Source organism: Hyperolius riggenbachi, chromosome 2 (genome assembly GCF_040937935.1).
Source record: "Hyperolius riggenbachi isolate aHypRig1 chromosome 2, aHypRig1.pri, whole genome shotgun sequence".
Taxonomy (NCBI): Eukaryota; Metazoa; Chordata; class Amphibia; order Anura; family Hyperoliidae; genus Hyperolius; species Hyperolius riggenbachi.
The window spans coordinates 342,638,299-342,660,255 of NC_090647.1; the positions used below are offsets into that span (position 1 = coordinate 342,638,299).

General features: G+C 43.4%; 1 protein-coding gene across 5 annotated transcripts in view; it reads left to right on the forward strand.

Annotated features, from left to right (window-relative positions):
* LOC137546723 (gastricsin-like) overlaps positions 1 to 21,957 on the forward strand; it is a 79,011-nt gene that overhangs the window by 39,229 nt on the left and 17,825 nt on the right. Inside the window, exon 1 of one of the 5 annotated variants that reach the window (XM_068269495.1) lies at positions 17,945 to 17,970. The exons of the other annotated variants lie outside the window; for them this stretch is intronic. The gene's annotated coding sequence lies outside the window, so the exon portion shown is untranslated. Of the gene's footprint in view, positions 1 to 17,944; positions 17,971 to 21,957 lie in introns of those variants that run through there. 5 annotated transcript variants of the gene reach the window in all.

Here is a 21,957-nt window from a genome sequence, read left to right on the forward strand (position 1 = left end):
TGTATGGGATGCGGAATCCGCCGCCACGCTGTCTGAGCGTGCGGCGTTTCCTCCGCATTCCGCCTTACTGAGAGAAGCAGGCCTATGCGAGCAACTAGCCGCATTGGACGCGGAATCCGCCGCCCTGTAGTTAGAGCATGCGGCGGTTTCTCCGCGTTCCAACTGCGTCCCAACAGCCATGTCAAACGCGGAATCAGCCGCCTCACTCTGAGTATTGGCGGCAGCTTTTCCACATTTTCTCACACCTGGGTACTTAGACACAAATCTCTGAATGATGAGATTCAGCACATGTGCCATGCAGGGAACAAGTGTCAACTTTCCCAAATTCAAAGCTGAAATGAGATTGCTGCCGTTGTCACACACCACGTTGCCGATGTCCAGTTGGTGCGGGGTCAGCCACTGATCCACCTGTTTGTTAAGAGCAGCCAGGAGAGCTGGTTCAGTGTGACTCTCCGCTTTGAGGCAAGACATGTCTAATATGGCGTGACACCGTCGTACCTGGCATGCAGCATAGGCGCTGGGGAGCTGGGGTTTTGTAGCTGGCAGCACCAGTAGAGTTGAACTGCCACTCAGCCAAGGAGGAGGAGGACGACGACAGCAAAGAGGATGTAGCAGGAGGAGAGGAGGTGGCAGCAGGCCTGCCTGCAAGCCGTGGAGGTGTCACAAGTTCCGCTGCACAGCCACTTACTCACTGCTTGCCATCGGTCACCAGGTTGAGCCAATGGGCTGTGTAAGTAATGTACCTGCCCTGACCGTGCTTGGCAGACCAGGCATCCGTGGTCAGATGGACCCTTGACCCAACGCTGTGTGCCAGAGATGACACCACTTGCCTCTCAACTTCATGGTACAGTTTGGGTATCGCCTTTTTTGAGAAATAATTGCAGCCTGGTATCTTCCACTGTGGTGTCCCAAAGGCCACACATTTTCGGAAGGCCTTAGAGTCCACCAGCTCGTATGGTAACAGCTGGCGAGCTAACAGTTCCGCCAAGCCAGCTGTCAGATGCCGGGCAAGGGGGTGACTGGCAGACATTGTCTTTTTCCGCTCAAAGATTTCCCTCACGGACACCTGGCTGCGGCTGTGGGCAGAGGAGCAGGAACTGCTCAAGGTGAGAGGCAGAGTGGAGGAGGTTGGCTGTGATTGTGATGGTACAAGGGAGAAAGCGGCTGAAGATGATGCACTTGAAGGAGGAAGAGGAGAGGGAGGGTGGCTTTGTTGTGTTTGCTGCTTTTCCTAAGGTGGTCTTCCCATTGCAGTTTGTGCCTTTTCAGCATGTGCCTTCGTAAGGCAGTTGTCCCTTCGTGGATGTTGGCCTTTCCACGGCTCAATTTTTGGAAGCAGAGAGAACAGATGGCATTGCTCTGATCTACGGCAGACACACTAAAAAAAAAAAAAATCGAAACCGCTGAGCCCCCCTGGGGTGTGAGCACTATGGTAGCCTCAGCAGCTGACGTTGAAGGGCATGTTGGCTTGCTGTCCATAGGTGGCGATACATGGCTTGTTTGTTAGTTTGCTGCATTTTGGCAGCTATCATCCCAGACATGTCAAGGACGCCGTCCCGTATGGCCAATTCCTAAGACTTAGGAGGAATAATAGTACGGAGGCAGATTTTGAGTTACAGGCAGACGAGCTGTGCCAACGACTCCTGAATAGGGGGTACCAACTTAACACTGTACTGCAAGCCTTAGGTAGAGCCCGGGAGGTCCCTAGGGATGATCTCCTAGCTAGGAAAGAGAGAAAACGCTGCGGGCCACGCAGGTTTAATTTTGTTTTTGACTATTCGCCCCTCTCTGATAGAATCCGCCAGGTAATACACAGACAGTGGCATCTGCTCAATTCAGATACTCACCTTAAAGACCTTACTAAGCAGGCCCCTAGAGTTAGTTTCCGTAGAGGTAAAAATATAAGGAAAGTACTGGTACATAGTGATGTAGGTAAAAATGCTGCAGCAGCTTCGGATAATTGGCTGACTAAAAAGAAATGGACTGGTAATTTCACTTGTGGACGCTGTAGTGCTTGTCGGTCCCTGAAAAGGGGCGATATGGTACAGATGGGTGCAGTCACATGGAGGGTCAGACAGTTTATCAGTTGCCGCACTAAAAATGTGGTCTATTGTGTGTGGTGTCCTTGCGGACGTTACTACATAGGCAAAACGGTACAACCTCTTAAGGAACGATTCCTACAACACAAAAGATCAGTGAAAAATGGGGACGGCGCAACTCGACTTATAGAACATATAAGGGAAGTTCATAAGGCCAATGCAGGTTGTCTAACCTTTGCAGGCTTAGAAACAGTGGTGAGTGATGGAAGGGGTGGGCTTCTTGATGATAGATTGCGAAAAAGGGAGGCTTTAATGATTGCACGTACTGATGCACTAGGTAATCTTGGTTTCAATGATAGGAATGAGATCAATGCATTTTTTAGATAGGGTAGTCCAGTAATTTTATCTATACAACTTTTTAAAGCTGTCTATCTCCACCTTTTCTTATTTTCTTGTTGCCCCCCCCCCCCTCCCTCAGGGTGGTGAGTGGGTGGGCACAATTACCTGTATATAGGTGAAGGAGTGGTGGATGAGATAGGCCCCACGTGTCCTGAGGAGGCGTGTCCGCACGCAAAACAGCTGTTGACAGGGGGCATATGTTTGTACCGAGTATCGTGGCTCAATAAAGAAGAAATTCAAGGAGTGTGCCGGAGTCCGATTTCTTTTTTGCATATACATGGCGCCAGACACTGCGACCTGCTGTTTCTGACAACGAGCTCCCCCTGTTTCTTTCAGGAACTCATCTCCTCCTACTCCTCTCTGACTCCCCCTCTGAACTGTCCCCCTGTTCATCTCCTCTATTAGGAACCCACGTGGCATCCGTATCATCATAATCATCCTCCCCAGCTTCGCTTGCCTCAGACACCTCATAAACTGCACCAACAGGAGGTACTTCATCCTCCTCCTCCTCGCACGTTACGTCCATAGTGTCGCCTAACTCAGACATATGAGGCGATGTAACTTGCTTAGCGCCTTTATCTTGTTGTAACAAGAATGGCTGTGCATCAGTGATTTCCCCACCACATAACTCTTGCAAAGTGTCAAATGCAGTGGATGTGGTGCTAGTAGTAGCGCTGGTGGCTGCGGAAGATGAGGTGTTCTGTGTTAAATAGTCAACCACGTCCTGACAATCTTGGGAGTTGATGGGACGTGCCTTCTTCTGAGCACTGTACTTTGGGCCAGGGCCGCACAAAATCACGTCAGCATGACCACGAACAGACCTGCCGGGTGGCCTGCCTCTGGGTCTGCCCCTGCCTGTTTTGTCCATATCGGGGGGATGAAGTTAAAGGTATGCACTGACTTGACTAATACAATGTGCAGTCACACAGGTGCAGTGAAAGGTATGCAGTGACTGGTATTACAATACAATGTGCAGCTGTTACACAGGTGCAGTTAACAGGTGTGCTCGGAGTGGTATATAACACAGCATGCAGTCACACAGGTACTGTGAACAATTATGCAATGACTGATTATTACAAATGTGCACCTGTCACACAGACAGGTACCGGACAGGCACAGTGACACTGCGTGCGCTCATGTAGGTAGGTGGGTGCACTGAAGTGAACAACAGGTAGGCATATGCAGTGATGGGTATTACAATGTGCACCTGTGACACACAGACAGGTACCGGACAGGCACAGTGACACTGTGTGCGCTCACATAGGTAGGTGGGTGCACTGTGAACAACAGGTAGTTATATGCAGTGATGGGTATTACAAATCTGCACCAGGCACAGTAGTAATTATACCACCAAGGGGTCAACGTCCAGCTGCGACTGACTGACAGGGCTGTATATAATGCAAGTAGGCCACACCAAAAAAAAAAAAAAAAAATAGATCACAAGAACAAGATTATCTCTCAAAAGAGCTGTTGAGGGGTGCTTTTTTAGCAATAACAATCAGCAAGCAGCAAGCTAACAAGCATACAAGAGCCTAACTAAGCTTTCCTATGTGAGTCTGCAGCAGCTCTCCCTTCTCTAATTACTGCAGGCACACGAGTGAGTGAAAAGCCTGATGCTGCCTGACTTTCATAAGGGGGGTGGGGCTCCAGGAGGGAGTGTAGCCTGATTGGCTACAATTCCGGTAAAGTTCGCAGTTCTCCGCGATCGCGAACCCCGGAAGTTCGCCGGTTCCCATTCGCCGGCGAACCATTCGGGCCATCTCTACACTCATTTAGTCTTGCGAGAGGGAATCAGGCCCCTTCCCAACCTATGTTACACATGTTACAGGAGCAGTTGTTAAATGGGTGGAGTTAGCTGCATCACAGTTTTAGTGACAACTTGTTTGGCAACTTACCCATAATTGTAAAAGATGATGTGTAAATGTTGGTGTAACATAACAAAATGTGTTCTTTCTAGCAGTAATCTCTGTAGTCTCTAATTGTTTCCAGTGTGGGATTAAAGGTGTATATGAGTTTATCCCCGACAGAAGCACAGCTATATTAATAGATGCACTTTATACCATGTCTGAGCCTTGCCTGTGGATGGGTTGGTGAGCAATGTTGTCTATTTGACTGAATTCCCTACATTAACATAATAATAATACAATTCATTCTCTGTATTCTATACCTTTAAATACTGTTAACCGTTTATGATCCTGTGTAACAGCACACCAATCCAATTTTTTATTAAATGGCTGGGAAACCTATTTTCTTATTTCATATATTTTATTTATCACAAGTGGAATATGCATTTTCCCAGATGTGGGCTTCTAATCCAATGTTTGATCATACACAGCAGATATTGTTTTTCTCATGTACAAAATGGAGTTAACTGAAAATGAAAACAAGAGGAGAGTGCTTGCATCAATTCTGAGACATAGAAAAACATTTCTCAAGGAGGTGGCACAGCCTGATCATATTAACAACAAATACACATTTTGGTACAGAACTCAGAGTTTAGGACCGGTAGACAATACTGTAAAGGTACAACAACAGCAATATTTGGTATTGTTCCCAAATAGTATAGTGGGGGTGCATCATTCCAAAAAGATTCCAGTTGGTCAGTGGGCAGTAGTCTTGTAGCCTTGTTTTTGTTTAACCACTTTCCCTCCCCCAGGATGAGTAACTATGTCCCTGCAAAATCCCTCTTTTCCTTAGCTACTACAGTACGTTCCTTCCTGCCACGTATTCCCGCTCGGTCTCCCGTGCGCTCCCGTGCTCGTTATTGCCACCAATTGTTATATGGGAGATAAATGAATGGGAACACAGTTTCCATTCATTGATATAAGTCCCCATGTGAATGACCACTACCATCAATGAGATGGCGCCGTCATTCACAAGAACCGATACCTACACGTCCACGCATTACTTCCTGTTTGCATAGTAATACTACGCACAGGAAAGTTATGCGCAAGAACTTCTTTTGACCAAATAGTAAAATTACATCTACAATTTTTTTTTCTCATTAACAGCCTTTTTTTTACATTTAAAATTAACCCCATACCTCCCACACTCCCCAATAACTACCCCCCAAAAATTGTTAAAATAAAAAATTAAAGAGTATACAATTAAAAAAAATACATAAATAGTTGTGTTAAACGGATAATTACTAGAACATTAGTAGGAAAGAAAATATTCTCATATTTTTATTTTCAATTATATAGTTTTTTTTTATAACATTGCATTATTATTTAATATATGCATAATATAATATATGCAGTGTACACTACTCAGCATTCTAAATGATTTTACAGAGCAGGCTAGTGAAGTTTTGAAATGTTCTCTGCAGAAAAAAAACAATACAGTGCTAGACACTTGAGATAGGGCCCTCCTCCCTAATGTCTTTAGATTGTAAGCCTCTGGCAGGGCCCTCCTCCCTAATGTATCCAGCTTGATTATGCAATCTTACTCACAACCACCCCTCTTGTAGACTCAAACAGTCTCTATTTGGACCCATGACACTGTATTGTTATCAAATCATTTGCATGATCTTGTTTTGTTGTGAGTTTCCGTATGTTCTACCTGTATGTTAACCCATTCATCTAATGTGCAGCGCTGCGTAATATGTTGGCGCTTTATAAATACAATAAATAATAATAATAACAAGCTTCAGAAGACAGAGCTCTCTGCGACTTTGAAAGACGTGGAGCTCAATGGCTCTTTTGCATTGATAACTGGAGTTTCTTAACTTTTCCTGTACTTGAAACAATATTAGACTTATGTCTCTGTTCCTAATGTTTTATTTCTTAGCTGTACCACACATTTAAATTACTATATCAATATTTTTTTTTCGCTTCAGTGTCTCTTTAAAGGCTAAAGTAAAGTAAGTGAAAACTTAATGAGGTGATAAAATTGGTCACCTATGAAAGGATGCCAGTTACCTCCTTTTGCAGCTGCTTAGAGACAGTGGACCATATGCAATTCGAGGAGATAAGAAGCTGAAAACATGCAAGCTTCTTATCTCCTCACATCGCTCAGGATTTACCGGCAAATTCAATTGCCAGTTTCACCTGAGCGATGTCCTTGCGTAAAGGAGCATAACTCAGGCGAATACTAGGTATTCGCCGAGCGATGCTCCTGTGTGGCCAGCGATGTGGAGCGAGGCATTTGTGCCGTGGAGCTGTCCTTCAGCACCACAACACTGCTGCCTCGCTCCCGGGAAGATGCGCACACATCGTCGCAAGAGCCAGCGCATCGTTGCAAGGCTCATACCCGCCGCCCGTCGCCTTCTGCCGCTCGTCGCTACAGCGGGACCTTCAGAAGATACATACCTCCATCGTTCCGGCTCGCCGCATGTCCCACGCCGCTCCTCCGCTCATCTCTGTCTCTGAGTATTCTTGGAGCCCGGCAAAGCATCTTTGAGTCTCCTGCCGGGGCTCCCCATTCATCCACTAGGTGGCCCGATGAGAATCATCCTGATTCTAATTGGACCAATGAGAATCAGGATGATTCTCATTGGGCCACCTAGTGGACGAATGGGGAGCCCCGGCAGGATACTCAAAGATGCTTTGCCGGCTCCAAGAATACTCACAGTCACAGAGATGAGCGGAGGAGCGGCGTGGGACATGCGGCGAGACGGGAACGATGGAGGTGTGTTTTTTTGTTACATTTTAAATAGGTAAGGAGTCAAAGCTGACTCCTTTACCTATTTAAATCACTGGCATCTGGGGTTTCCTTAGTAAAGGAGGCTCCCAGATGCCAAAATCAGCCCGCTGACAGCAGCGATAGGTCTTTTCGCCTGCTCAGAGCAGGTGAAAAGTTAGCACCTATGTTTGCTGGGGGGTGCAAAATGCAATTGCATAGGGGGAAAGGAACTTGCTGGGCGATTATATCGCCCAAGCGAGTTATTTTCCGCCCTGGGGGGTGTTAAATGCAATTGCATTAGGCGACCTTGCTGACGCCTAATTTAAGAAATCGCCAGCACTTAGCGCTGGCGAGTTTGGTAATTGCATGGGGCCCAGTGTCTTTTTAAAGGTCTGGGGAGAAGGAGGTGGAAACCTGGAGGTGGGAGGTTACCTTAGGGACTGATATCAAACAAGAGACAACTATTAATGTTAATAGGGCTGCGTCCAATGTTTCCACTTAGTTTCACTATTCTCACTCAATTTTCAATTACATCAAACTCTAGAGACAATATGATGATTGCACACCTCTTATAAGACCCTACTGCAGCCAACTAGGCTTCACACATTCAGTTCAAGGGGAAAAAAAGTCAATAACTTTTTCACACAGTCTTTAACAGACGTTACTGCAGTCAAATATTTGTCCACTTGTATTAACTGTGGGATCGCTGTATCATTTTTCCAAATACTGATATAGTAGCTTGCTGAACTGCGCTCTCCACCACTCCTAAAATATACAAAACAGACTCCACATAGCGTATCTCTGTGATATCATTACACCATCACCCGTGTCTTAGTGAATAGTGCAATCACTCGTGAATCCTCTCTCAATCCAGATTGCGCTCACCATATTCCAACCACCTTAGACCCTAGGTTCTCAACATGCGGTACGCGTACCCTAAGGGGTACTTCTGATGGTTCCAGGGGGTACTCCTGCTTGATATACTTAACCAAGTATAACAAATTTAGAGTTTTAGAAAATGATAAATCCTACATAAACAACACCAAATTAGTATTTTAGCTAATTAAAAGCAACAGTAAATGCTTGGAAATTGTTTAGAACCAATTATTATGTACTACGTTTAAATATTTATTTGTCAAGGGGTACTTGTGCTAATGGTTACTATGCTAGGGGGTACTTGGTGAGTACAGGGTTTTAAAAGGGGTACATTCCAATAAAATGTTGAGAAACACTGCCTTAGACAACAGGTGGATCTAGCATTTTAGGTCAAATTACTCCACTGGCTCTTTAAATTTTCAAGCTTCCGTGTAGTACGATTATCTGAGCAGATCCCGCCTGTCTACGGGTAAAACTATAATGGTCGAAAACTGAGAAATAATGAATTTTCTCCAAAGTTCATATTCTAATCTGCTTTAAATTTGATTAATATACAGGCCAAACCAGAGTAAAAATTCAGAGCTGCAACATCAGAAATGTCAAGACAAAAAAAAGATGCTTTGACTGTAATTCTAAGCTATCAGCATTATGGTATAAGCAGCTAGTCCAGGGGTCTGCAACCTTTAAGACATAAAGAGCCACTTGGACCCGTTTCCGAAAAGAGAAAAAAAATGGGAGCCGCAAAACCATTATAAAACAAATCTAACACTGCATATATTGTTTCTTACCTTAATGCTATATACAGGATCAGATATGACCCCAATATGCACAAATCGTTAGCAGATATGACCCCAATATGCACAAATCGTTAGCAGATATGACCCCAATATGCACAAATCGTTAGCAGATATGACTCCCATATGCACAAATCGTTAGCAGATATGACCTCAATATGCACAAATTGTTAGCAGATATGACCCCAATATGCACAAATCGTTAGCAGATATGACCCCAATATGCACAAATCGTTAGCAGATATGACCCCAATATGCACAAATCGTTAGCAGATATGACCCCAATATGCACAAATCGTTAGCAGATATGACCCCAATATGCACAAATCGTTAGCAGATATGACCCCAATATGCACAAATCGTTAGCAGATATGACCCCAATATGCACAAATCGTTAGCAGATATGACCCGAATATGCACAAATCGTTAGCAGATATGACCCCAATATGCACAAATCGTTAGCAGATATGACCCCAATATGCACAAATCGTTAGCAGATATGACCCCAATATGCACAAATAGATCTGACCCCAATATGCACAAGCCTTTTGCAGATCTGACCCCAATATGCACAATCCTTCAGCAGATCTGACCCCAATATGCACAAGCCTTTTGCAGATCTGACCCCAATATGCACAATCCTTCAGCAGATCTGACCCCAATATGCACAATCCTTCAGCAGATATGAAATGAAAAACCCATTTACTCACCTAGTCAGAAGACCTCCTGTCACGATCTCCTTGTGGCGCGCAACTCCCACGATCCTCTTCCTTCCCGACGTCACGTCCTGCCTGCATTACACTGCAGGGCTATGGGAAAATGGCCGCCCGAAGCCCTGCACTGCACCGGTCCGGCGGCCTCTCTGATAGGCTGCCGGCCAGCAGCAGCACACGTCACACGCGCGCCGCAGCCACTGACACACACTACCGGAGCCGCGGCAAAGGTGAAAAAGAGCCGCATGCGGCTCTGGAGCCGCGGGTTGCCGACCCATGAGCTAGTCCAAGTCAGTCTGAATGTTAGTGGGCTCCGAATCTTCAAATAATAGGTCATGTGACAAACTACCTGAAGGAAGTGTACTGTTTGGCTCCAAACTGAATGCTGAATACATTGCTCTTCAAACTTCAATACATGGCCCTTATTTAATTCACTTTATCTCCTGAGTTTTCTCCTAGGAAATACATTTTCATCTTTTGTTTAAATAACTTTTCAGCACTTTGCAACTGAAAAGTCCCATAAAAGTAGGTAAAAAGGAATGGCAGAATGATTGATTCTTGCTTGCTGGTGACTTAAAGAGAACCCAAGTCGGGGTCCTGACAATGCAATCCATGAATAGAGGCTGGGTCTGCCTATATTGCCCAGCCTCTGTTGCTATTTCAATCCCCCATAAGTTCCCCCTGCGTTCTGCAATCCCCATAAATCACAGCTGCGCTGTGCGGGCTGTGTTTACATCTGTAGTGTCACTCTGCATTCTCCCCCCCCCCCCCCGCCTCCTGCATAGCTCCGGTCCAGCCCGCGTCTCTTCCCTCCAATCAGCGGGGAGGGAAGGGACGCATGTGGGGACCGGAGCTATGCAGGAGGCGGGGGGAACAGCAAACTGACAGTACAGAGATAAACACAGCCCGCTGCAACACGCTGTGTGTCGACAGCGCGGCTGTGATATATGGGGGATAGCAGAGCGCAGGGGGGGCTTAGGGGGGATTGAAATAGCAACAGAGGCTGGGCAGTATAGGCAGACCCAGCTTCTGTATGTGGATTGCATTGTCAGAACCCCACCTCGGGTTCTCTTTAAAAGATATTTTATTTTTAAGGTGTGAAAATATTAACTAGGAAAAAACTTTAAGGGAAAGTGGATTTCTATGTTTTTCTGGTATCTGGTTGAGCTATGTACTTACCTGTAATGTCACGCTTCTCAAGTTATTAGCTCACAGCTCAGCTCCTATGCCCCAATCTATCCCCACCTTCTTCACCCTGTGTGTCGGCGTCCCCGCTTGAACAGGGGGTGGGGAAACAACACCTGCCCGACTATGGTTACACCCAGGTGCAAGGTATAGGAGCTGAACGTAGAGTGAACTATGTAACTCACCAGAACCTAACAGAAGATAAGCAGAGTCCAGTAACAATCCGAGGTCATACACATACAATCAGAAGTATCGAGGTACACAAGGCGCAGGCGAAATCAAGGTCAGGCAATCCTAGGTCGGTCCGGGCAGAGATCAGAGAGCAGTCAGGGATCAGGCAGAAGGTCGGTTCAGGCAACAGGCAGAGAGTAGTCAGATTCCAGGCAGAGGTCGGTTCACAGGTAATCAATAAGCAGTAAATCACACCCAGCAGAAGCACACAGCTAAAGCTATCACGGGCAATGACAGGAAGCACTCAGCAGGTTTAAATACTTCATGCAACCAATCAGTGGTCGACCACATGCACACAGCAGCCAATAACACGCAGGTAATAATCCTGTTTAAAGCGATATCGTCACCATAAAAATCAAATTTCAACAGCAACTGGTCTGAGTGTATTTAGTGATAAAGATGCTAATCCTGCATTCAAAACTTTCAAAACTTTTTCTGCTGTTATGATTTGGAGTTATCACATACTTAAGGAACACTGGCCCTTTAGTAGTCGTGCCAAAGAATTGCATGCTGGGGGTTCTTTTTATCTATAATCTATTCCTCCTCTTCCCTTTATTTCCCTGCCAGCTTCTTATCTGAAACCTAATCCCCCACTTGTGTTTACAAGCAAGGCTGAGGCGACTCAGCGATTGGAGGAGTCGAGAAAAAAAGTAAAGGGCAGAAATGACATCACGAGTTAGCCTTAACTGTGGGCAAAAGACATGGCCCCCACCAGGAACAGAATTCTCGTAATTTACTATATAACATTCACTGAAATCAAAACGTGGACAGTATAATACATGTGTTATGTAAGTAGATAAAGTATTTATCTACTTATATATGTGTTTTTTTTCCCTGGCATAGTATGGCTGATCCTACTGCTTTAAGTGTCAGCTGAAGAGATCAGCTGACACAGGTAGCAATACATGTTAGCTGACTAATCACTCAGCTGACCAACTAAACCTCCTGACTGTGTTTTAGCTATAGCATACTGGTTAATGGTATCGCCTCTGATGTGAGAGACCAGGGTTCAATCCCGGCCAGGGTCAGCAGTCATTATTTTATATTTATTAAATAAACCCCTGTCAGCTTACTATACTGTCAGCTGACACTACCTCTGTCACCGCCTCAGACCATACCTCCAGGTGAGTTCCTAACATTACCGTAATCCCTTGTATATAAGTCGACCTTGTGTATAAATATTTGACCCTGTAATTTTTTATTGACTCAAGTATAAGTCTAGTCTACCCACGTCTGATGAAATCCTGTTGGGGATGAAACGCGTCACGTGTATGTGACATCCGATGACCGGTGGGCGTGGCCTCTGTTCCCCGTGCTTCCGAAACCTTCCTCCTGGCTCCTGCTGCGTAAGTAAGCCGTGACTGGCGTCCGTCACCAATGGCCAAAGTAAGTGCGCACACAGTTTAGGCATGGATGGATAAGCTCCCGCACCACGCCAGCGTGTCTGAAGTTCGTGAGGAATCGCGCGGTGAGTGTTAATCCTGTTGCCATCAGTGTATGTGGATTAAGCTACAGCGGAATGCCGGCTGAGATTTGACATATCTTGTTGGTGTCAGTAATGGTTGCGTATCTATGGTGAGAGGCGTGCTTCCATTTGCACACAGGGACAGAGCTGAAGATTAATTTCCAAAAGCCTGACCTGGAAACTGGATGACACAATATAGTTCTAACTGGGCCTGAAGAAATTTTGCATGCATGTTTGATACCTGTCAAATGCAGGAAGTGCACTTCTGCATAAGGACACATGTAATCTGCTGGTCTGTTGGAATTAATTGTTTTTAAGGGGGGATTTTTATAAGTGTTTGTTTGTTTTTTGCATCATGAATTATTAATACATGTATATGAATTATAGGAATATTTTGCTCAGTGCTCTCTTTTGATTGTATTATAAGTCTAGTCTACCCATCAAAGTTAATGGCTGCACATGGGGCCTGGAATAATTATTAGCTGCACTTGGGGACCAGGAGGAGTTAATGACTGCACTGCATCCAGTATTATAACTATTAACCCCTCCTGTCCCTTAAGTGCAGCCAATTACTCCTCCAGGTCCCCAAGTGCAGCAGTTACTCCCCCTGACCCTTCCTGTAGCATAGTCTATTTCTCCCTTTGCTTGCTTATTGTTGTGGCCAGGAGTTTCAGACCTGTGTTTTCTTGGCATTTCCTTTATCAAGAAAGTGCCACTAACCACAGGGTAAATTGCAGCAAATGGGAATGTGACTATTAGTACTCACACTCTCAGGGTTGCTCAGTGTTGCCTGTGACTCGTGTATAAGCCGACCCCTATACTTATATTCAGTGAGTCAGACCTACATTTCTAGACTTATAGTCGAGTATATACAGTACTCTCATTTTTCCATCTATACTTGGTACTGTCTATATCAGTTGTTTCTGCATTGCATTGAGGTGGTAGGGGGTGCGGATTAGTTCACATCTATGTATTACCTCAAAGGGCAGGGCCAGCCATTTCTCAGATTAAACATAGGATGCAAAAAAATAAAAATAAAATATATGTAAATATATATATACATACACACGTCCATGTGCACAGGGGTAGAGCTTTGGCCGTTGCACAGGTAAAGGTGGGCATGCCCATGCACGGTTGCGGGCACACACATGAGTGGGTGGAGGTGCTCGGGTTGAACGTGTGTCCCTATTTGTGTCTTTGCTCAGAGGCTACTTCCATTTGAAATGAGAGAAACTGCTTGACATATCCAAAGCTAGTGGAGTCACCTTGAGGAACCACAGACTGCCTTGGAGAAGGTACTTTTCTTTCTTAGCATTGCAAGAGGTGTAGAAATACCTTCTGGCAGGTCATGTAAATTGAAACCAAGATGCAAAAACTGTTTAAACAGATTGTAAGCAAGGTAACAAAGGTGTCTGCAAATGAATTTCAATAACTAATATAGTTTGCAATATACTTTTATACAATGATTCATGGAATTATTTATAGCAGAAGCAAGTTAATGTCTTGGAATAGCCAAAGTACTAATTTTAGTCATATACAAAATGTTGTGGAAAACCCTGACATGATTAGTGTGATGAAGCTGAAAAACTTCCATGAGTATAAGCTGTCCTGTTGGTGGAGTAGGTTAATATTTATTTATTTAAAGTATTTATATAGCACCAACATATTGCGCAGCGCTGTACAGATTGTCTTGTCACTAACTGTCCCTCAGAGGGGCTCACAATGTAATCCCTATCATAGTCATGTGTCTATGTATATATTGTGTGTAGTGCATGTATCATAGTCTAGGGTCAATTTAGGGGGAAGCCAATTAACTTATCTGTATGTTTTTGGGATGTGGGAGGAAACCCAGACACGGGGAGAACATACAAACTCCTTGCAGATGTTGACCTGGCTGGGATTTGAACTGGGGAGTGGGAACCAGCGTTGCAAGACGAGAGAGCTAACCTCTCCGTCACCGGAGTACATTTAAAAATGGTGCGGCGAAAAATGGCGCAGAATGATGCCGATAATGGCATCTTGCTGTTAATAGTATTTAACGTTTCAGAATTATCCTAAAATTTTAAATAACCTTAGTTATAAGATGTCATTATCGGCATCTCTGATACATTACCGGTCCCGGCATTCTGTCTCCTCTCTACTTCCTGGTCAATGTACAAGAGTCCTGCAGCCAGCCAGTCACCATGCGGGGACTGAAGCTGCACGGTGATTGGCTGGATGCAGAACAGCTGCAAACTAAGAAAGAAGTGAAGGAGACGGAATCACCAGGGACCAGGTAATATATACTATAGCCACCTGCCTCTCTCACACTGCCTCAAAGCCCCCTGCCTCTCTCACACTAAATCTTACCATTCCACCCCCTTCCTAAATCTAACTAATGTACCTCTGCTGCACTGCCTGCACCTGTCTTACTGCCGCCTTAGGCGGCAATGGGGCAAACACCAATTAGCGTCAAGAAGTTTAAACTATGCTGCCCGATAAATACGCTGTGTTTGCAGCTGAGTTTCCTTATGTCAGCCATCAGTCAGGTGCCGGGTTGTGTCTGGTTGGAACAGATACGGAGATACCTCTTTACTAATCAAATTCATTTTTGGTCTTTTATGACTGTACATATTCTCTGGTCAAGATAATTCTCGATGCTTTGTAAAGGCCTGACGAAGGGTCAATAACCCGAAACGGACAAGTGTCGTTGCCTGAACTAAAATTACTTTTTTCATCAAACAAAGCACACAGTGTCTATGATCTGTTTTTTGTATTGATTTATTATGTCTGTACCACAAATTCTTCTGCTGTTTTACAAAGAATTTTCTACCTTTTTGAAGAAGAAAAATTATTTTTTGTGAATATAATAAAGTGTGAAACTAAAATTTTGGAAACAGATCGCTATTTTGTGGCTTCACTTGATTTAAATCGATCCTCCTATACAGAAACCCGCTAAATAGTGGGCACTAGGCGTCCGCTATTTACCAAGCGCCATAATGTAACCTTTCTTGCCACTAATCGCGGTTCGTATTATTGCCCCCTACGGCGGCGCCATTTTTATAGGTGCTCGTCCTGCGCCATGTTTGCCTGCTCCCACACTACCGTGCTGCCCAATATTTCTCCAACCCGATGTGCAGGACTAATTAAGAGTGGCCAGAATTTAATGAACTTATAGCTGTCCGAGTGAAGTACACCATTTTGACTATGTACACTCATAGATTGCCATCAACTGATACAATTCTTTATCATTTCAGCCACACAAAGTGTGTACAGGTGTGTACAGGCAGGATAGACCTCTCTCACAATACCTTTTGTTCCTGTATGAACTTCTTTGCAGGGGCAAAAATACTCGAAAAGCTCTATCCCAAAATACCATCATCTTCTCAACAGCCTTCAATCACTTTATTGGCTAGAAGAAATCACATTTTCTTTAATGGAGCAGCAAACAAAATTCTTAACAATTGGACCCCAATAGGCCTAATAATAGGCCTTCAGTAGACACAACCTTGGGGTTAGGTGCTCCTGGTGTTAGTGGGATGTCCAGGGTTTCCCTTGTACTTAGGAAAAGGAAATGTGTTTTTTTTTCATTTTTTACTTTATGTTTTGTGACATTGATTTTTCTATTTAGGTTTTTTTTTAATACATTGTTACCACTTTCCACACCCACCAGGAATATTGTGCTGATATTTTTGCTAAGAGCCTTGAGGAATCACAAATAATATTACATAAGGAATATGTAGCTTTGAAAATTTCAGGATACCAAACACCTTTGAAAAGTGCCAGCACAACTTTATAGCAGGGTGTATTTTTTCTTCATGCAGTGATGTATGTTCATGTACTATAGAGTAATGTAGTGAATTATAACTGTGAAAGCTGTTGTTACACTTATAAATATTGGAAAATGAGTTTTATTTAAGAACAAGGTGAAAAGAATACTGTATTGAAAATGAAAAAGAGTTCACAGATGTTGGAAGTTCCTCAGCAAGTCTGCAAAGCACCTCATACATGTGTCCATATAATGGTTGCCCATTTGTGTGAAAAGGCCCTTAATGTCCTTAGTAGATACAGATGAAAGTCTGAATTGCAGTCCAAAAAGCTTCATATTAGAAGTATGTGAGAATCACTATGAAGAAGCTGTGTTCTTTTATATTAATTCTTACATAGTGACATTGGGCCCTGCATGCGTAATGTGAACGGAGGCATAACTATTGGGGGAATAGTCTCCACAGCTGCAGAGGGGCCTAGAGCCATGGAGAGCCACACCATCTTAGCCTTCCCTTGATACATAGCCCCCTTTAGACCAGGTGTTGCCATAGCCACACTTGCTATGAGTGGGGGAAGTCATTTTTATTGTGTACCTGCGGCAACTGTTTTACTTCAATGGCACGTACCAGTGGAGAGTTTCTTTTCATTTATAAAATGTGAACAGTAATATGATCAATAACTGTGAACAGCATGCTTATCTACCTTTACTTGATACTTATTTTCTTACCTGTCTTTCCCGTACTGGGGCAGCTATGTATAGAGTGAGGAGTATCTGAGTATTATACGACAAGATAGGAATAACGGAACTTGGACGTTTTGATCTATTGAGAAATGTCTCATCAGCTTCATGTTGTTAAAACTTCATGTTGTTGTTACAAACATTAGGTCGTTGTTGCTCTGCTCCATAATTAATGCTTAGATTGGGCATTGCCTGTACACAGCAACCAGCACCGGATCAGTGAATAATGGCGCACAGCGCCTATGCATAAAAATGGCACTGCATTAAAAAGATACGCTTATCGCTATTTATCGTTAGTACTGCATAATAATGGCGCACAGGGAAAAAAGAGGAAAAACAGCACATAGTAACGTTATTTATCAATAGCGCCGTTCATATGCCAAACAGCAGACCTTATTGCGCACAGTAACGTTATTTATCAATAGCTAACCTACATAAGCCAAACTGCAGATGTTATTTAACTGCAAAACGGGGAATGGATTTAATGTAACACTGTCAAGGTTAGGGTTAGGCACCACCAGGGGAGATTTATGGTTAGGTACCACCAGGGAGGTCTTAGGGTTAGGCACCACCAGGGGGATCTTAGGGTTAGGCACCACCAGGGGGATCTCAGGGTTAGGCACCACCCGGGGGGTCTTAGGGTTAGGCACTACCACGGGGGTGCTTAGGGTTAGGCACCACCAGGGGGTGGTTAGGCACCACCAGGGGGTGGTTAGGGTTAGGCACCACCAGGGGGGTCTTAGGGTTAGGCACCACCAGGGGGGTGGTTAGGGTTAGGCACCACCAGGGGGGTGGGTTAGGGGTTAGGGATAGGTACAGAGAGGGTCCTGTGTGTTAACGTTAAATAACGATAAGGCTTTAACGCTAAATAACGATAAAGCTTTAACGTTAAATAGCGATAAGCGACAAACGGAATAGCGGCCACACCATGCGCCATTATTCACAGGCACCAATTTTCAGATGGATCCAACCAGCACAGCCATGGGGAATAGTGATGGGCCACAATAGATTTTTTTCAAATTTTTCACACTGACTGTTATTGCATTCCTTTGCCACAAGTGTAATTTTTCTATTTGCCCCCTCCCACTACATAGGATATACGCTCACATGCTCAGCTCAGTGTGCCTGTCTGTGGAGTGTTCACTGGTCTGGATGAAAGGTAGAAATTAGATCACACTAATATCTGTGCCCAGCTTTAGCAAAAACCTTGCCATATGTCTTTTGAATGTTCCTGTTTATAGTTATGAAGAAAGGAAAGAAAAGCAGTGGGAGGGAGAGTGAATTCAGTGCATAACTCATACTTGTTTTCGGGCTTTGGGTCAAACAGTGTTCAGTCTAAAATACAGATATGTTGGAGCCAACTCTCCCTCGAGAGCTTTAGGCCATAGGGTATCTGATCTGCTCTTGCCACAGAACACCTTCATTTTATCATGGTAACATTTGTTTTTCACCAAGGGCAAACTTGCTAAAATGTCTCGTCTGTTGCTGTCACACTTGGCAGTCTAAACAGTTCTTAATTAGTTCATAAAAATGTTACTTTAAGATAGCATTTCCATTGGTGTTTGTATCTTTTGTACATTTTCCATGCTGCCATAGACTAAAATATGTATTTCCAGCTTTACAGGTTTTTTCCCTCTCCTATTACCTCACATTTTTTGATTTTCTTCTGGATGGTTTCCTGAAACATAATTCATTATTTCTATTGGATTTATGTTCCACTCATTTTATTTTTTTTTTACAGTCTAATTAGGTTCTCTTTCACCCCACTTGTAAAGTGACGTGAGAGAGATATGGAAGCTGCCACATGTATTTTCTTTTAAGCAATACCAGTTACCTGGGGTCCTGCAGATCCTCCTCCTATGCTTTTAGCCATAGACCCTGAACAAGATTAGCTGTTTGTGGCAAACCATTAGCTGCATGCTTGTTTCAGGTGTGTGATTCAGACTTTTGTTGTACTCTCCTGCAGCCAAAGAGATCAGCAGGATGCTAGGATACTAGTATTGTTTAAAAGGCAGCCTCCATATACTCCATATACTTCTCGTTTCAGGTTCCTTTTAATAGCACATCATTTGATTGAATTCCAGTGACTAAAGGGTCCGAAGCATTGTTGATGTCAGCCAAGTCAACCCTTAAAGGGAACCTGAAGTGAGAGGGATATGGAGACTACCATATTAATTTCCTTGTAGGCCTCTTGCACATTTGCACACTGTGTTGCCCCACGTTCCATGCCACATCCCCACTGCCAGGGCAATGGAAGTCTATGGAGACTTGCACACTTCATGAGATGTGACGAAAGTATTCAAATCACTGCAATGCTGTCACAAAGGCTGCAGCGCATTACCGCACGATCTGTGCCTATCGCAGGGATTATGCAATAATGCAAGTGATTTGGCGATGAGTAAGTGTGCATGACAGGAACACTGAGATGTGGCGTGCATGCGTGGACCGACGGGAATCCCAGTGACACACTTCCTGCCCATCAGAGTCATATAAAGGCTGATTTCTGTGGTGCGATGTGGTGCTTGCACTGCATCACATAGGTAATATTAGGTGTGCAACCGGCCTAATATTAGGTGTGCATGATGCCAGACAACACTAGTTGTCTGGCATCATGCTGATCTTTCTGGCATCAGTAGTGTTCAGACAACCCCCAGAAGCAATTAAAAAAAACAAAAAAACCCCTCTATATTACTTTACTGTCAAGATCTTTCCTGGAGATGCTATATATGGTAAGTGTTATTGCTGGAGTGACATTTTTCTCCTTTTTTTATCAAACTAATCCAAACCTCATTGCTTCTTAGAAGTTGGACAAACCAAGGAAAGCATCAGCACGGCAGATGGAAATAGCAGCTCTCTGATCTCATAGTGCACTTCTGACCATCCTGCGCCTCAGTCCTGGTAAACAAACCACCATCACAAAAGGACCAGGCTGCATCAGAACGCTTGCCAAACAAAGTGAACCAGAGTTCACAGCAGAAGGGCAATGTCTGGCTCAGAAAATTGTGCCGAAATGTCCTACAGTGGATTAAGACTCAGAGGGCATTGTTCACAGCTGGATGACAGTGGATTGAAATCCCCTTCTGTACTAGCCCAGGACAAGAGCCAAAGGTTGCAGATGGGCACATAAATGTACTGTACAATAAACTAATTGTCAGAAAGCAAATTTTGTTAACTTGTCATGCCAAGTTTATTGCTATATTTATATAAAAAAAGAACATAATCCAGGTACAATTCAAAGTTATTGACAATAAGTAAAGTGACAGGTAATACAGCAGAATACAGTTATAACGTTTGCATACAACCCAATCATAAGTATAAACAATCTTTTAAGAGTAGAAAAGGTAACAATTGTTTATTATGACATTCATAATCCAGGAAGATATAACCTGCTGAACATATGATAGAAAGAAATTCCAGAATGCATGGTGGTTACCACTTACAGTAATATTATTATTAATAATATTTTTATTGTGACGTTTGGGTATTTGAATATCTGGGTGTATTTAATATTTTCCTCATAAAAAAAGACAGATTTCAAATTCTGTATATAATATTCTATATAATTTAGAGGTGGCTCTTTGATGCTCATATGATTTGCCAAACAGGCAGGCTGGCATTTACCCCATTGTATCCAACCTTAAAAGGAACCTAAACTGAGAGTGATATGGATGTTTCCTGTTAAACAATACCAGTTGCTTGGCAGTCCTGATGATCTCATTAGCTGCAGTAGTGGCTGAATCACACACCTGAAACAAGCGTGCAGTTAATCCAGTCTGACTTCAGTCAGACTCAGAGCACCCGATCTGCATGCTTGCTGAGGGGCTGTGGCTAAAAGTATTAGAGATACAGGATCAGCAGGAGAGTCAGGCAACTGGAATTATTTTAAAAGGAAAAATCCATATCCTTCTCAGTTTAGGTTCACTTTAAAGAAATCTCTTACAAAATAAGGTTGAAGACACGAACAATCTCAGCATTTTCAGGCTACCAGAATCCATTTCAAACTTGACAGGTCTTGTTAGTCACAGAACTATTGCAGGAGGTGACCCCTGATATCCCACATGAGCAGCTTGAGGTGGATAGTGTACCTAGCGTGTACACAGCCTGTACCCAGAACAACAACAGCCCTACTTGTTTTCATGCTAAGGAACATCTGATACAGGTGGGGTGACTTTTCAAGGATATCCCTATCAAACATATGTGAACCTTGACCAAACTACACTACAGAACAAAATGGTGCATAAGCCATACCTCACTATCTTACAATCGTGGAATTTGGTATCATTTGGTTTCCCTTTTCAGTTACTTCTAATATATCAGGACCAGTCACAAGTTTGTATGGTGATAGATGGAGCCATGCAAATATTCCAGGCTGCCTTCTGAATGGAGATAACTATATTACTGATTTGATATGAACATTAATTCCTTCCTGCTTCTGACATTTCCTACATTTAGAGCTGTTGATTTACATGAGCTCCTCTGAACTGAATGGTGGATGACTTATATAGTTGCTCAAGCTAGGGCAACTACAGTATATGGAATTATCATGAGCCAAAGAACCTCTGTTCATAGCATTTTCTTTATGCTGTTGTTCAGCTTATTTTTTTTTATTTTTTATGAAGAAATTTAAGTGGTTTGAAGTTTCTTTTTTTGCCTGCCTGCACATCTGTATTCACTTGCTTAAATGGAAACTCTAACCTCAGTAAGCCTCTGTAGTGTTTAGCAGGTGCCATGTACTTAGATGCATTACCCCACCATAAGAGACACTTTCTTTTTTTTGTATAACACATTTTGCACTATCTTTGACTATATGCACTAAATGTTGAAAGATGTTTCGGATGCTTTCCTGAATTAGGTATTGTGTCTGATTCAGTTCTGGTTCATGTCTGAAAAATAAATGTACATTTTAAAATATTGCAATAAAAGAGCCTATAGTTACCCTTTAAAGGTATTATCTACCGGTAAATTAAATCTTGATATTTCGTCAACTTTAGCTATTCGGTGTAACTTGGAGGACACCTGTTTTGCATTGTGCTATATTCTTTAGATTTACATTCATCCAGACTACGTTGGTATGACTCATGCCATATACTTTAGTGTATCCTATTTTCCAAACAATTTAACAGCAGTACTTTGGAAATGCATATGC